General features: G+C 40.1%; 1 long non-coding RNA gene across 1 annotated transcript; it reads right to left on the bottom strand.

Annotated features, from left to right (window-relative positions):
• Positions 1–3,229: 3,229 nt before the first annotated feature.
• Positions 3,230–5,346, bottom strand: LOC308688173. Its single transcript, XR_014029836.1, has 4 exons — positions 5,275–5,346; positions 4,740–4,796; positions 4,209–4,283; positions 3,230–4,129 (listed from the first exon to the last, which is right to left on the bottom strand). It is a non-coding gene; the product is annotated as an uncharacterized lncRNA (long non-coding RNA).
• Between the last annotated feature and the right edge of the window lie 4,941 nt (positions 5,347–10,287).

Consider the following 10,287-nt stretch of genomic DNA (forward strand, 5'->3'; position numbering starts at 1 on the left):
AAAGTGAATTGTCCTATAGAATGCGCTATGCGGAAGTAAAGACGCCGGCTGAGATCCTACCAGAAATATGTCAGCAGCGTTCGTGCATAGAGCCAATTGAAAACACAGTAAATGAGAGTGCCAAACGCTCATAAAGATTACATCGACGCATTTGGGTATAAATTCAATAAATATTATTCCTGTCAATAGAAATCTGATGTAAATCTATGAGAATCTATCAATATTTCTCCAAATCTGCACATTTTTGAGCTAAAGCCCTGAAGGATGTTGTTTTGTGAATCGCTGTCATGACGACAGCACAGAGTTTTTTTATGAATGAAAGCGGCTGACGCGCATAATTCATATTAAAGGTATCGACTCATTTTTTCATTTCATAACTCCTGACAGAAATTAAGAAATAACTGTCGCTATAAGTTTCTCAGAATACAATAGTGGTCAAATACTGAAACTTGAGTATTATATCTTTTTAATGATGTATAGTTTGTCAAGGTATAACATTAAATCTGATAGTAAATTTGAACTAAATAAAAAAAAAAACGCTTCAGTGCGCGGGCAACGGTTAACAGGTTAACAAGACTTCACGGTGAGTGAATGAATGAACAAGGTATATATAGACTGAGACTAACAGGATGATAAGACAAAGGTGAATGCAATCAGTGAATGAGGTACAGGTGAATGTGATCACTGATAAGTGATAATGAGTCCAGGCAGTGAGTTCTGGGAAATGTAGTTTGAGAGTGATAATAGTCTTATGTGGAGTGCCCTCTGGTGGCTCTCAAGGGCAACTCCAGCTGGTGATCATTACAGTAGCCTTAGCCTATATAAAAAAATCTTGGACTAGGTTGACTGCATGAATGAAACTTTGTGAAATTTTGCTGAACCAACCTGTTGCGATGAGGTAGAATCAAAGGAGGAAGCAGGATCCAAATCCACAAGCAGCACATTATTAAATAAACCTAGAACTTCACAGATGCAGACAGACTCAAGATCAAGACTGAGGAACAAAACAACATTCAACATCAAGAACCCACAAACACTGACACAACTGGAAACTAATCAACATAACAGGGAACTGCTAACCATGGGACAAGACAGGGGAACACAGACATGAATCATAACATAACCCCCCCCCCCCCCTCTATGGGCGGCTCCCGACGCCCATCAAAACAAAAACAAATAGTTCAGGAGGCTGGTGGAGCGGAGGCGGACCCGGGGGCGGGATGGAGGGCCAGGCTCGTGGAACGGCAGAGGGCCTGGAGACTGTGGCAGAACGGGAGGCCAGGGTGGATCAGGCTGTGCAGGTGACCAGGGCGGAGCAGGCAGTGCAGGCGACCAGGGCGGAGCAGGCAGTGCAGGCGACCAGGGCGGAGCAGGCAGTGCAGGCGACCAGGGCGGAGCTGGCTGAAGAGGCGACCATGGCGGCGCGGCCTCCATGGTCCAATCGCAGGACCTACTGAAAAATTCTTGGGGACAGCTACAGAGACATAGGCTGGAGCAGGCACCAGCTCAGGAACAGACACCAGCTCAAGAACAGACACTGGCTCAAGAACAAGCACATCGGCGGCCATCTCTGGTGAGGGCTGAGGTTCTGGCATGCTGGTGGCCATCTCTGGTGAGGGCTGAGGTTCTGAGATGTAGACAGGCTCAGGACTGGGCAGAACCAGTGGCGGAAAAGTCTCTGTGCTGGACGGGACCAGCGGCGAAGGAAGCTCTGGGCTGGACAGGACCAGCGGCGAAGGAAGCTCTGGACTGGACGAGACCAGCAGCGAAGGAAGCTCTGGACTGGACGGAACCAGTGGCGAAGAGGGCTTTGAGCTGGGCAGCACCAGCGGCGAAGAGGGCTTTGAGCTGGGCAGGACCATCACAGACTCAGGCTCGGCGGCGGCGGCCATCTTGTCCGGAGACCAGAGCCGGATTAACGCAAAGGCAAACTAGGCACGTGCCTAGGGCCCGATTGGCGGGATGGGGCCCAGACAGAGGGACAAAAAAAAAAAAAATTTAGCCTAAATGTCCTATCTACAATTTATTTCAAAATGTAGCCTATTAATCAACTAAAAATAGTAACGATGTTTATCTTAACCATAGACTGTTACATTACGTCACATTAACGCCAGCCCATGACTGTATAGAGGCGCCAGCCAGTTTAGTCCGAGGAGACGTCAGAGGCGATCAGAGGCGGTCAACGAACGCATCCATCAGGTGCTGAGTGCGAAGCAAAAGCAGAAATAGGCACGCAAAGAAGCACAGCTCGTAATGCAGGTCATCGATTTTGGTGTGATTGCAATGTATTTTAAATATAAACTTGTGGGCTACTGTAGATCAGCGTCATTTCTGGAAAAATCATTCACCGCTTTGTGAGTTTAAAAGAGCGCGAGCGTCATTAACGTGCCCAGACGCGACGCTTTGAATTTGCGCGTACAATCAGTGAATAACATCGCGTCCAGAGCTGACTAGTAAAAAAGCTACAAAAGTAAAAGACAAGACGTTTGTATTCAAAGTTAAAAAACCAACACACTGCAACATTTTTAAATGTTTCAAATAAAGGATCTCATATGGGTCTATCTTCTATATTCTGATGCTGATGATTAGATAATACCCTGACATCATAGCCTATACGAATATTAGTTTAGATTTTTTTTCCTGCTCAGTAGCGATCGTGTCTTTCTCTTCCACTTGATTTGTGTATAGCATATTTAAGATAGCAATGCAATACATAATAACATATTACTGATATTAATAATATGACAATATCTGCAGTCATTATTGATTAAATGGGAGGGAAAAATCCTGCCCATAACGCAGACAAATTATAAAAGCACGTTCATGTTCATCTACTGAAGTTGTATTCTGGAACTGTGAATAAACTGAATAAAACAGCAAAATAACAACAAGAACAATAACATCTTCATTAAACAAAAAAGAGATTAGCTTAGATAAAGTTTGATAGGCTACCACACTGTAAAAATTAAAGGTGCCTGGAGGAACCTTTTGGGGTTCTTCACTTTGCCACACCGGCGGAACCGTCTGTAGATCCTCTAGGCACCCTTTAAAAAGGGGCGGTTCTCTGAGGAACCACACAGGTTTCCTGAGGAACTCTTATATTAGGCACTGTGTGGAACCACTTTGGGTGCCTCCAGGAACCAAATTTCATTTTTTTTTTTACATTTAATTTCATGTTGTTACTATGGTTACCTTTGACATCTATTATAATAAACAAATTGAACCAAATACAAAATAAGAATTGTTTATTACATATTTGATATTCATTTTTATACATACACTTCCATGCACATGGGGAAAAAAGCTAACTACAGATTAATATCAATGAATACACAAAAAAATAGTATAATACATAAGCAACATGAATAATCAACCATGTATATACAATAGATAAACAAGAAAAGACATCTCAACAAAATGCATGGAAACACATATGTTCCACGAAATAAATCAATGTAAATAAAATTACATTTGAACTAATTAAAAATGTCCATCATACTTAACTTTAAAACATTTGTGTTTCAGTCCGATGGTAAGTCTGACATCACTGTTTCCAAGTCCAAAAGCTCTATCAGATGCCAAAAACAAACAACAGTGCTAATATACACTCATTGTGCTGTAACCTTTATCTCTATACTGAAATCTCTGATGGTTAGTTATTCAGCTATTTTGAATCATAAAATGTTTAAGTCTGGGATGCCGTTAGACTGGAGACTGTAATGTACACTATGGCTTTTGAAAATCTTAAATGTGTGACTTGAATCAACAGTGTTCATAAATGGTTGTTGAGTATTCTCATGAAACAAGATAGAGGAAGTAGAGGCTTCGACCCGGAAACAGAGTTAAGGTGCAGTAAAATGATCTGTTGTTCTGTGAATGTTCACTGGTGAATTCCAGTCATTTCACTAAGAATCCACACGATCAGCAATTTCGTTTGTGGTCAAAAATGTCACTATGGGACCAAGTTGGTATGAGATACTTAACGAGTTAGAAAAGTGAAAAGGTACAGCATCGTTTTCCGTTTGTTTTTCTTCTTTTCTGGTGGATGGTCCAGGCACTTCAATGATTTTCAGGTCTACAGGAGGATTTTTATTCTTGATCAAACTTGTATTTCAGCTTACTGAGATCCCTGCAAAGTACAAAATTTACTGTTAGTAATGTTATTAAAGTGATAGTTGTGAAATTTAAATAATTGTGACGTTCCAAACCTGTTTGACTCTCTGTCTGTGGAAACCAAAAGCAGATCTCAGGCATAATGCAACCCCAGTCACCATTCAATTTCACTGCATGAAACACAAGAAGAAAACAAATGTGTAAATCATTCATGAAACCATTCTTATGTACACTTGTCTAGTTCAATTCAATGCAACAATTTATGTAAAAATGGTTAAGCTCCAAAAATGTCCCAGAAAAGATCCTAAAAATAATCAATGAGTTCACAACTCATGTGTTATGGGTTGTGTTGCAAGTCTTCTGAAGCCTAATAGCTTTTTCCTTTTTTTTTGTCGAAAAAGACTAAACTTGAAGTTATAATTCAGAGTTAAAATGTCTATAGCATTTTTTGTGAATCAAACCTGTGATATTATTTTTCTGAGTAACATGAATGAGATTTGAGATCATGAGAAAATATTTTCAGAGAGTAACTGATTAAAAAAACACAAGTACACAGTCAAACAATACAATTGCACACAGAGAAAGTTCATAGTAATAAAGTACTGCATGTGGTTCAGGTAACTTACTGTAATTCAATGTTGCCACTGAAATGTTCAGATTATTTTAGAAATGTAATGGTTGTTCTGGGGAAACAAAAGAACAAAGCTGATTATTCACAACATAATATTTATTGACCAGTAAATGGCTTTAAAATGGTATTCGAGAGAATGAGGGCACCTGTAGTAAGTAAAGTTAACGTTAGGCTAAACAAAAACAGAGCAAACTATAACCTGTTTTTGTTATTCATAACAAACGCCAAGAATCAGAGAATTTTCTAAATTAGTTAGGCTATATCAGCAATTTGAAGACAGTTGTACAAAATATGTTGAATTGAATGACTAAATCAATCTAAGACAATAAGTCAATAATTTCCATTTGTTCATTAGATCAACGTAGTTAGTTAGCATCGCGGCTAAAACCAGATACTGTGCAATAAACGAGTGGTAAACACTGTAAAAACGTAGTAATGTATAATAAATTTAGTTTATATATATATATGTGTGTGTTTAAATATATAGTGAGTAGACTCTGTATTTATATTTATTTGGCGAGTTTACAAACCTTGTAATGGAGAGCCGAACAAACGGCGGAAGCTTTGATGAGAGGAGCCGTTACTTTCAAACCGATGACGTCGATCAGCTGAGCTTTGTTGCGCGCGAGCAGCGCGAGGATCACTGAAGCGACGACAGCAGAGGAATAGCAGCAGTTTCGTGACTGAATAAAACTTCTCTCCTCCTGCTTCTTCTTCTTCATATATTATTATTATTATTTAGTGTTGTTGTTTAAGGTTTAAATGACTTAATAAAATAGGCCTATACTAAATATAAGTAAGCTACCCAAGTGAAAAAGACTAGGTTACTGTTAAATGTATTAAAAATGCATTAAAGTATATTTGTATTGTAGGTCTACTAAAAACACACTCAAGTACATTTTTAATACATTTAATAGTACATCTTTTTCACCTGGGTATGTATCCTGAATCAAACTTGCCTATAATAATAATAATAAAAATGCATTAAAGTATATTTGTAATGTAGGTCTACTAAAAACACACTCAAGTACATTTTTAATACATTTAATAGTACGTCTTTTTCACCTGGGTATGTATACTGAATCAAACTTAAGTAGCCTATAATAATAATAATAATAATAGGATAGGCCTAATAATAATAATAATAGAATAATAATCTAATTCAGGCCTCATTGAACCATTGGGTTCCTCCAGATGCTGGCTTTAACTTAAGAGATCTTCCAGGAACCACTTAAATGTTAAAAGATCTTCCAATAACCCTTCTATCGCATTCAAGTTCCTCTATTTTCCCCCAAAGCACTTCGAGGTCTCATAGTAATGAAAAGGTGACTCCAGAACCTCTGAAGTAAATACAAAGTGCTTAAAGGATCCCATAAGTTCCAGCAAGAACCTCAAAGATTGTCAATGCTCCTCCAGTTACCCTTCTATAGGAAAAAGAGCTTTGAGGCACCTAAATTACATTTTGAAGTTCCTTGAGTATCCAACAGGATACTTGAGGCTCCTTTAGTTTTTACAGTGCAGTAACAAGTCTGGACCCATTACTATTTTTAATGTTTTTGAAAGAAGTTTATTATTATGCTACAAGCCTGCATTTATTTGATCAAAAATACAGAAAAAAAACAGGAATATTCAGCAAGGATGTGTTAAATTTATAAAAGTGATATTGAAGACTTTTTTAAAAGAACTTTTTAATAATCAAAGAATCATGAAAAAAAGTATCACATGTTATAAAATAAATATTAAGCACCATTTCTAACATTTGATAATAAATCAGTTTTCTGAAGGATCACGTGACACTAAATTCAGCTTTGCATCACAGAAATATATTTTAAAGTATAGCCTAGTAAAATAGAAAACCATTATTTTAAATTGTAATAATATTTCACTATATTATTTTTCTGTATTTTTGATCAAATAAATCCAGGCTTGATGAGGATTTATAGACTTCTTTCAAAAACATTACAAATAGTAATTTGTCCAAACTTATGTACTGTGTAAGTAAAAATATACTAAATTTAAAGTTAAATGTTGTATAAATAAAAAGGTTAGGAATCATATTTGTTTCAAGTGTGTTTTATTGGGGGTGGGGGGGGCCTCCAACATGAATTTTGCCTAGGGCCTCCAAATGTCTAGATCCGGCCCTGCCGGAGACACTAGCTCGGCGGCGGCCATCTTGTCCAGAGACACTGTCTCGGCGGCAACCATCTTGTCTGGAGACACTGGCTCGGCGGGCGTGACGTGAACAGTCTCTGGATCGGCAGAAGCGACGTGAACAGTCTCTGGATCGGCAGAAGTGACGTGAATAGTCTCTGGATCGGCAGAAGCGACGTAAACAGTCTCTGGCTCGGCAGACGTGACGTGAACAGTTTCGGGATCAGCAGACGTGACGGGAACAGTCTATGGATCGGTGGACGTGACGGGAACAGTCTCTGGATCGGTGGACGTGACGGGAACAGTCTCTGGATCGGCAGACGTGACGGGAACAGTCTCTGGCTCGGCAGGACCAACGTGAAGCTCTGGCTCGGCAGGGCCGACGTGGAGAAGCTCAGGCTCGGCAAATGCCAAACTCACATAAAAGGGTGAAAACAGTTGCAGGGCCAAGACAATATACTGTTTCAGAGTCCAGCTAGGGTCATGCAATGGCATAAGGTTGTTAAGCGGTTCAGATAGTCCTCCCAGAAAAAATATCATCAAGCATAAATCTTCCATGCAAGTCTGGTGAGCAAGCTCCAAAAAGTCAACCACGTACTTCTCTATGGTTCGATCTCCTTGACGGAGAAGCATAATTTGTGCTGCTGGATTCATCTTTGGTGGTTTCTTCTGTTACGATGAGGTAGAATCAAAGGAGGAAGCAGGATCCAAATCCACATGCAGCACTTTATTAAATAAACCCAGAACTTCACAGATGCAGACAGATTCAAGATCAAGACTCAGGAACAAAACAACATCAAGCAAAACAACAATCAAGAACCCACAAACACTGACACAACTTTACTATTGGACTTTACACAACTTGGACTTTAAGTCAGGCCACAGGTGAGTAGGGGGATTTCTACCACATACGTTTTCTTCAAACAGTATTGTTCTTTGTTAGACACAATGTATTAAATCTATCCTCAAAAGCAGACTAAAGCCAGGAACACACCAAGCCGATGCCGACGAACTAGTGCTGATGAAAGCCGACTGTGTTGTCGCCTCGCGTCGGGGTTAAAAGCTGCACTTGAACACAGAGAGAACTACTGCTGACTGTTAGCTAGAAAGCGCATTCTGCGCCTGCGTGTAAATGAGACAACTGTCTATTTCTGCAGATATACTCGTCTATATTCGTCATTCAAAAAGGGAAACCGTCGCTGCCGGCTGCAGATACACACACCGTAAACAAAGCACTGCGTGCTTTCCGTTTTGAATATCAATCCTGCTAAACACTTTCTTTATTCCACTCCTCTCGTGTTAATATTGAATAATGCGCCAAGGAACACTCAGGTAAGATGACATATCATTAGCCTTCTGTCTGTACCGTTTCGACTTTGTTCGCTGTTTTGCTATTATTCTCGTGCACTGCCTCGTTCACTAAGCTGAACAGCCAATCAGAGTTCCCTCTTTTACCGACGGCCCGACGCCGATTCAACATGTTGAATCGGCCGTTACAAAGCCGCCGAGGACCGACGGTGCGGAACACACTTAGAAGATTTAGTCGGCCGACACACGGAAACTGCCCGACGGCCGACCGTCGGCTTGGTGTGTTCCAGGCTTTAGGGGCCGATCACACCTGACGCGTTTTTTGCAGTGAGAGGCGCCTATTTTCAATTGGTTTCCTATGGCAGCGAGCGTTCTGCGTGCTGTTTATGTGCCTGCTGAGCCTCACGTTTTTGAAGTTTAAAAAAAAAAACTCAGAGCGGAAAAAGCGCCTGACGTCATCGCGTTTTTTTCCACTGTCCAATCGAATGAATGGAAAGGCGGGCCTTCCATTTTAGTGATGAAAGCTACAGTTGCTTGAACGCCCGGAGAGTGCAATGATGGAGGATAAATTTGTGGTGCTCTCGCGGGTTACCAGGAGCTTAACGACTTCACGAACTGTAACTACCACAATGTTAACAGAAAGTAAATAAAGTTAATAAAAGTCTGATTTGACGTTTACTTGACTGACAGGACAGCTGTTCAGTGGTCGCCTAGCAACATAAAAAACGCAGCGCACTGCTCGTTCTGTGTAATGGTAAGTGCTGTCAGAGAATGTCTAATAGGAAGAGAATTGGCACTCTCTGGTTACTTCCGGTTTCTGGACTGACTGCAGTAACATGTCTCTGTCCATGCGGGGGCGCTCGCAGGCGAGTGCAGAATGAATGGAGGTCTATGGCACTATATGCCTCAAAATCCACTTTTCTCAGGATATAATTTTTTGTCTAGTAATTTGAATGTTGTATTCGAAAGGAGATGCAAAGAAATTACACATTGCTGGGTGTTAGATTTTTTAGAGTCACTTTTGCTTTAAAAAGTTTTTTAAAGTGTCAATGACGTCATACACATCGTACGGCCAGAGATACTGCTTTACGGCAATCCTTCAGTCACTTTGGTGCTTTCGCGCTCTGCACTTTATTTTCTCTCGAGGCATCGACAACACAGCTGACACAGGTAAATACACGTGCTAGAAGAGTTTTTGTTTTGTTTGTTTCTGGTTCTGCTTCGGATGCCACGATGCCATCAAGCGGTATCTCTGGTCGTAATCAGTCCTTCACTGACCAATCAACGTTCATTAGCAGCATGCTAGCGTGTTATGGGCAACAACAACTCAACCTGTAAGAAATCGAAAGGACATAAATACTCTTTCATTCAATTTTCGACCTATAACCCATGTTGAACTTGCAAAACCTACAATCAAATCTGAGATTTCTCAACGGCAATCGTGTGAAAGAGACAAATTTAGCCGTCTAGCGCCATAGACTCCCATTCATTTTGCACTCATGGGTGATTGCCCCCAGTAAACTCTTTCGAACCTGAAAAACACGTTAGGTGTGATCGGCCCCTAAGATCGAAAAAAGTCAGCCACGGATTGACATCTGAGGCAGTAACCAAGAATGCTGAGCTATAATCAGTGCTAAGCTGAAATTCAGGTTTATGGTGTATGAATCCAGAAATGGGCTGGACATTTCAAATGTCTATTGTGGTATGTGCTGTTCCACCTGTTATAGGAGTGAGTAAAAAAAAAACACAAAAAAATGCAACCCAGAAATAGCATGAATTGTTTGCACTTTAACTGGAAGAAATTACCTGACTGGTTTAGTCTTCATTAAGAACTGAAGGAGGAGGACAATCTTTGTCCTTTAACACTTATTTTTCAAAATATTATCTGGATTTTATTATTTTTATGGTAACCTAGAGAATTGGACATGGGACTAATAATAGGTAAGGATCTGAAGCTGATAAATGATCACAACATGTATTTGTTAATTGTATTTCTACAGTTGAGACACTGTAGAATCAGTCCAATTATTGATTTTTAAAAATACTGCTATTTTATCAATTGCCAGGTTAAATGGATTGAATAA

Source organism: Scardinius erythrophthalmus (genome assembly GCF_964197995.2).
Source record: "Scardinius erythrophthalmus genome assembly, chromosome: 3".
Taxonomy (NCBI): domain Eukaryota; kingdom Metazoa; phylum Chordata; class Actinopteri; order Cypriniformes; family Leuciscidae; genus Scardinius; species Scardinius erythrophthalmus.